The following is a 7,736-nucleotide window of genomic DNA, read 5'->3' on the forward strand; positions in this document are numbered from 1 at the left end:
CTCTTTTATTTTAACAATCCCTGTTACACATAATGTTCAGCTTCCAAATATTACCTCCCTCATCAATATCAATTTCTTCCTCATTGTGATCTTTCTCAATATTCCCATCAATGTTTTACTCAAGATTTGATACTCTTGTCCACTGTGTTCTTTAGAATTTCTCCTGCATAAATGATGAACTTTCATCTTAAACTAGCTTCTCACTCCTTTCAAGTTCTAACATTCACTAATACTTACTTCTCTCCAGATGAAACTTACTCTTCCTTTTTTTACTTAAATTTTATGTTTATTTTTAGCTTACAACATTCATTTCCACAAGATTTTGAGTTACAAATTTACTTGTGGTCTCTCCCCCCCCCACCAACCAAAAACAGCGATCCCACTGTTTACTCCCTTCCCCAATTTGCTCCCTCCTATATCCTCCCTCATCCCCCTCCCACTTTCCAGCAGGTCAAGATGGATCTCTATGCCCCACTGCCTGTATATCTTATTTCCTAGTTTCAGATAAGAAATAATAATAATAATGATGATGACAATAATACTATATTAAACATTTGATTTTAAAACTTTGAATTCCAAATTCTTTTCCTTCCTCCATCATCACCCACCTTTAATGGAAAGATAAGCAATTCAGTATAGGTTGTACAGGCATAGCTATGCAAAACATTTCCATAGTGGATACCTTGTGAAATACTAACTATATTTCCCTACATCTTATCTTGCCCCTCACTTGATCTATTCTCTACTTTGATCCCATCCCTTTTCAAAAGTGTGTGCTTCTAACTCCCCTCTCCCCCAACTTGCCCTCCCTTTCACCATCCCCCCTCTGATCCCCTTCTCCCCTACTCTCCTGTAGGGTGAGATACCCTATTTAATGTGTGTGTCATTCCCTCCCTAAGTCAAATTCAAGGAGAGTAAGATTGATCATTTCCTTTTGCCTTCCTGTTCTTCCCCTCCATTGTAACAGTTTTCCCTTGCCTCTTCTATATGAGGTAATTTAGCCCATTCTGTTCACCCCATCTCCTCTCATTATATTCCTCTCTCACCTCTCACACATTTTAATTATCATCCCTTCCTATTCATTGGTCCTGTGCCCTCTGTCTATGAATACCTGTACACATATATTCACACACTCACATATGTATGCCCATATTCATTTGCCCATATACACTTCTATATAGACATATGTTTATACATATGTACATACATACACATATATGTATATATATTTATATTCCCTTCAACTATTTTCATATTGAAAAACATTTCATAAGTTACAATTATTGTGTTTCCATGTAGGAATGTAAATAGTTCAACCTTGATAAGTTCCTGATTATTTCTTTCCCTGTTTACCTTCTCATGCTTCTTGCATCTGAATGTCAAATTTTCTATTCAGCTCTGGTTTTTTCATCAAGAATATTTGAAATTCCTCTATTCTGTTGAATAAAAACATTTTCCCCTGAAACATGATACTCAGTTTTGCTGGGTAGGTGATTCTTGGTTTTAATCCCAGCTCCTTTGATCTCTGGAATATCATATTCCAAGCCTTTCAAACCCTCAGTGTAGAAGCTGCCAGATCCTTCGTTATCCTGATTGTGTTTCACAATATTCAAATTGTTTCTTCCTGGCTGCTTGTAATATTTTCTCCTTGCTCTGACTCTGGAACCTGGCTATCATATTCCTTCGGGTTTTCTTTTGGGGATCTTTTTCAGGAGGTGATTGGTTGGTTCTTTCAACCTCTATTTTGCCTTCTGGTCCTAAGAAATTAGGGAAATTTTCCTTGAGAATTTCTGGAAGGATGATTTCTAGGTTCTTCTTTTTTTTGATCATGGCTTTCAAGTAGACCAATAATTTTTTAAGTTATCTCTCCTGGATCTTTTTTTTCATGTCAGTGGTTTTTCAATGAGATATTTCACATTGACTTCCATTTTTTTTCATTTTTTACATCTATTTAATAGTATCTTGATTTCTCATAAAGTCACTAGCTTCCATTTCCTATAATCTAATTCTGAATGAATTAATATCTTCATATCTGGCAGATATGAACCATTGTATGAATTGCCCAGGAGATGAGTATCCCAGTAAAGACTTTCCTGGATGTTTCACAACCTTTGGGATGACTTTGGTCTATGCAATTCTTTCCTTTTCTCTAATGACATCTATGGTTCTCTGCATTTTTGTGAAGTTTCAAGACACCCCTGTAGTGAAAGCCAACAACCAAGCTCTCAGCTAAACTCTCTATAAAAGCTCTTCAATGAGCTTTTGAGATTCATTTTCCATCTGGCAAATGTGTTTTTTTCAGGCATTCTTCTCCTCATTGGCTTTTTGAGTCTCTTTTGTCATTTGAGTTAGTCTATTTTCAAGGTGTTATTTTCCTCAGCCAGGTTGTTGACTCTTATTTCATAATTTTCTTGCATCATTCTCATTTCTCTTTCCAATTTTTCCTCCACTTCTCTTATTTCATTTTCAAAATCCTTCTTAAGCTCTTCTATGTCCTGTAAGCAGCTCATATTTTTCTTTGAAGCTTTTGGTGCAAGAGTTCTGCCTTTTCTGTCTTCTTCCTGTTCCATGCTTTGATCCTTTTTGTCCCCAAAATAGGAGTGTAAAGTCTGATTGCTGTGCTTTCTTTGCTTCCTTTGCTTGCTCATGTTGCCACTCAATTACTTGACTTTTGAGCTCTTTGCCACAGTAGAACTCTGCTACTAGACAGGGGAGCTTTGTCCCAAATCACTGGCGTTTTCTAAGCTACCAGAGATATTAGTTGGGTACCCTCTCTGAAGCCTCAACATGCTCTGGCAAACTGGTCATACACTCCAGGACCTCCACCCTAGACAGTGATCCAGATCCAAGCATGTTAAAGCAATAGCAGTTACCCTTCAGTATGATCATTTGGTCCCCCTACAATCTGCAGGCCAGGAGCTCTAAAGCAGCCACGTGGTGGCATCTCCACAGAGGCAGCACCTCAGCCACTTCGCCCCCAGGGGTGTAGAGCCTAGATTGCACTCCCTAACGCCCTGCTCCCAAAGTCCACTAACCTCTCACTTTGTCTTTGGAATTTAAGGGTTGATAATTCTGGGAACCACCACAGCTTCTGGTGATCCTCTCTCCTCATGTCTCTCCTGATGGGGCTGGTCATGGCCATCCTGAGGCTAAAACCTATGGGTCATGTGGGGTTGGGCTCTGTTCCCAGAGTGCTGTGATGGCCCCTTCCTGCCAGCCTGCAGGGCTGCCTTCAGTGGCAGATTATTTTCTCTCTCTCCCTTTGTGGGTTCTTGTAATGGGAATACAAATTTGGAAGATCTTCCCTGCCCCTAGGCTAAAGTGCACCTGGAGCCTGGGGTGGGAGGCTTGTTTTTCAGTTGAACTTTTTGATTGGCCAGTGGGTCCAGAAGGTTGTTACATTCTCTGAGCCAGGAGAATGCTATATAAGCCCTGATGTGTAGCTTTGTTTTGGGGGGCTCACTTTGAGAAGTGTTCTGTGATTTGATCTGTATTCTGGGAAGCCGTTGTCCAGGGCCCCCCCGGCTTTGAAAAACCCAGATGTGGAAACCCAGATGTTGACTGGGTATGGATGTAATGGTTGGACAGTTTGAAATCTGTCTACTAGACCTGTTTCTGTCTTGATAATTCTGTCTGTGTACTTTGAAGTTCGGGGTGCTGACCTTTTCCCCTGAACAAGGTAAACGATATATGTCTGACTGATTAAAGTAAGCTTGTTAACCCATTTTGAGTTGCTTTCCTTTAACAAAACAGATTCAAGAACCTGTATGGGCAGCAAACCCTGAGGACGTGCTTGGGGTGCTTGCCGCTACAGTTCTGTAATGCTAAAGATTGTTTTAAGTCATTTTTTACATGTATTGGAGGAAGTGGAATTGGGAGCAGCATGGAAGTCCTGTTTCTTCTCTGTCCCTGAAAACTGCTCTTTCATTATATTTTCCAGTGCACTCTACACCTAATTCATTTGTTGTAGTGGGGGCTTCAGAAGCTTTTTTGCTCCACATTACTGGTTTTCTGTCAACATCCATGATTCATAAATCTCTCTTTTTCATGTTCATATTATACAAAATCTCTATTTCTCTATTATATGACATTATCCCCACCTTGAATATTTTCCCTTCTTCATAACTACTTGACTCAATTTTTTTTTATTTTTCTACACCTCAATTCCTGATATTATTCAATTTTTTTTCAAAATGCCTGTTGATGTGTCCTCTATTACACTAACTTACCAGTTCCTCACTTTCCATAGTCTATTCCTCAACTCCACCTCACCTATAAAAAATAGGCAGTAATTACCCCCTGTCTTGCTAGCACCCATAAAGTTTACACTTATGTTCATGACCTACAATTCCTTCATATGAATGTAATCTTTTTGTACCAGTAAGTTTAATTTTATATGTTTAAATCTTATTTTTATTTTCAGTTCAAAATTCATTCTTCCCTCCATCCTGTTTCCATGTACTGAGAAAGTAAATAGCTTTCTGGTATCTGAATAAATGTTTTACCCCTGGCTTCTGTATGGAGAGTCTGCAATATTTTGTGATTCAGAACTTCACCAGCATGTTCATAATCACTGTTGGTGCTCTAAATATCATGTTGACACTACATTTTGCAGTGAGGGTTGTATTGCAAGGCATCAAATCTCTATTTTAAAATGGAGGCAAAAGGACTTTAGAGGAAGAAATGAATATCCCAGGATTGGAGGATTTTCCTTATTCTTCCCTAGGAAGTGAATGAGGTAAAAGCACTAGACCCTGTGAAAAATAGTAACTAAGGCTACAGAAGGGATAATCCAAAGATTTAGAAAGGTGTTTGCAAGGAATACCAATAAAACCAGGGAAAGAACTGACAGGAGTATGTAGATGAGTCTGGGTTTTGCTAACAGCTTACCATATTATATGTAAAAGTAGAGATAAACTGCTAGAAAAAGCTCAGATGGAAAGGGAGTTAGCTGATTGGCATGGGAATCTTTCTGTTCATTTAGCTAGAAAAAAGTGAAAAACTAGAAAAATGAAGATGCATGCAGGCTGAGTCTAGTTGCACTGATGATGACTCGCAGAAGAATGTGTGGGAAGAAAATGAAACAAGATGAGGCTACTCAGGCAGAAGTTTGTCCTACTAAGAAGAAAGTAGGAGAACCAGGAAGGAAATACAGTCTTTAGGGAGATATTTGAGGGTTTTGCTCAGCAGGTGATTACTAATATATTGAATCGATTCACCTAAAGAAAGGAAGAATAGTTAGTGTCTTGTATGGTGAGATTCAGTGAAGAAGGGGCTGGTGGAATACTGGTAGATAGTGTGAATTGCTTGAAATTTATAGGTATTAGTCAGAGTTCTTTTGTTCAGCAAGCTTTTAGAGACTTTCATGTGGCAGGAGGTAACAATACAACAACTCTGTTAGCTTTAGCTGCTGAGGGATGCAATAAAATGTATCCCACTGACTCTATGTGGCTTACTGGAGATAGACACTGGTACTTCCTTAGAGACTGAATAAACAAGTTAAAGGAGGAGGTAATGAAGATTGCAATAATGATTGGCTATGCCAAGGTTTATCATAATACCCCCTTAGCAGTTTATCGTGAAAATATCACAGTGAAGATGACTTCACTTGCTTATAAGCACCTAATTCTTACTATTAATTGGGGAGATAAAGTATTCTCTTTTGGAGGTGCTGGATAAGATTTCACAGATAAATGACTTAGGAGAATGGGAAAAAGATAAATTTCCTCTAGAGAGAGAAGAGTAAATAGCCAGTGAAAGTAAGAATAGATTGACAAGAAAATAATTATTTACTGCTCTATTGAGAGTAGGGGTAGATTTTGGAAGAATAAATGGCATTCCAAATAATGAACTATACAAAATGTACCAAGAAAAGGAGCTTAATATTAGATTGAGCAGGGAAATAAGAAATGTCCCTACAGATCTTCCTGAAACATTGTATTCAGATTTGCCACATCTGCAGCAAGAATAGAAAATTGGCCAGGCCCCAGCTCAGATTAAAGAAAGCATATATCTGGCCAGAATGATGACCCCAAAACTGCAAATTAGAAAACAGTAAAGAACAATGAATAAGGTTATGATAGAGGGTTCATGGACCCCAGAAGCTTGGCTGACCCTGTATCTGCCCTGCTTCTGGTTATTGTCTCCCTGTTTCTTTTCTTTTTGGCTTTTTTTTTGTTAAACTTGTTTGCTAGATTTGTTTCCTGCAGGCTTAATACCTTCCACCTGCAGTTGTTTGGTTGCTTAAGCTTAATGTCAACCTTATCCATGACTGTGACGGTCCCCTGGACCTGGTGTTGACCAAGTTCAGGATGCCAGTGAAAGAACCGACCTCTCAAATGGGACTTCTTGAGGTAGAGACGGTTCTACATCCATTTTCATCAGGAATTATCTATGGAAGAAGAGACCATCAACCCTTACCCCATGATTTGGGGCCCCATTCATTTGAGGGGGGAATGATGGGGTGCTTATGCTCAAGACCTACTCTAAGATCTTGCTTTATTTGCTTATTTTGTGTTATCCCTGTTATATTGTTATAAAGTTCTGTTGACACCAGTTACCCCTAAACTCCCTTTGACCTATTTAAGGGAAATGAAAAGTCTTGGGGCCAAATGTAATGGTAATGTAAATGGGAAGATCTTTCACACTCATTAAAAAACCCATGTGACCTGCTTAAATCACATGCAGCCTGTGGTGGGAGGGCCTTGCTGAATGGATGGAGCAGGAAAGGTGGAGTAGAACCCAGAAGAAATTGATCAATGCTGTGAATATTGCCTTGATGATACAAGTGGGTATATGTAAATCCACATATATGTGTATGCAAGTAAATGCAGGTATATGTAGGTACAGGTGAATAAGTATGAGTACACATGCATGTATAAATATGTACACCAGTGTATGCATGTGTTTATGACATGGCCAATGTGCTAATTTTGATTATCCATGTGTGTAGTGAGTTTTTTTTTCTCAATGAGGGAAGAGTTAGGAAGTGGTAAAGAAGAGAATTCAAAATTGAACATAAAATAAAATTGGATTTTGCAAAGTACTATATGTTCCTGTGTCATTGAAACTCTGCTATCATGAGCCCCTATAAAGCCAATGAGATATTCACAGTGCCCACAGTGGCTATGAATATGCTGGTGTACTTCTGAATCACAATATGTACCAGACTCTCCACATGGAGGACAGAACCAAAACATATTCAAATACCAGAAAGCCAATCCAAATACCAGAAAGCCAAATCCATCGGAGCCACCAATAAGTTGGTACACATAACCAATGCAGTGAACATCAATATCTGCAAGTCTTCCCTCCTGTCAGGTCTTCAAAACAAAACAGGATCCCTTAAGCAAAAATGCCCCTCTCTTATTCAAGCTAGCTGCTCTTCCCCCACTCTGAGTTTTCCCATCTCTGCTTCTGCTCTCCTTTGATCCTTCCTGCTCCACCCTTTCTGTTCCACCCTTTCAACAATCCCCTCCCACTGGGAACTCCATGTGATTACATTTGACCAATTAAGGGCAAGGAAGGTCTTCAAATTCCTTTGGGTCTATTAAGTGGCAAGGAAGATCTTCAAATTCCCATTACCATTACATTCAACCCCAAGATCTCTCATGTCCCTTAAATAGGTCAATGGGAATTTAGGGGTAAGTGGTGTCAACAGAACTTTACAGCAATATAACAGGGATAAAACACAAGAAACAGAAAACATCTTAGGGTGGGGCTTGAGCACAAGTACC

The sequence above is a fragment of the Petaurus breviceps genome, unplaced genomic scaffold, assembly GCF_028583685.1.
Source record: "Petaurus breviceps papuanus isolate PSGF00001 unplaced genomic scaffold, PetGlider_PUasm1.0 447, whole genome shotgun sequence".
In the NCBI taxonomy this organism is placed as follows: domain Eukaryota; kingdom Metazoa; phylum Chordata; class Mammalia; order Diprotodontia; family Petauridae; genus Petaurus; species Petaurus breviceps.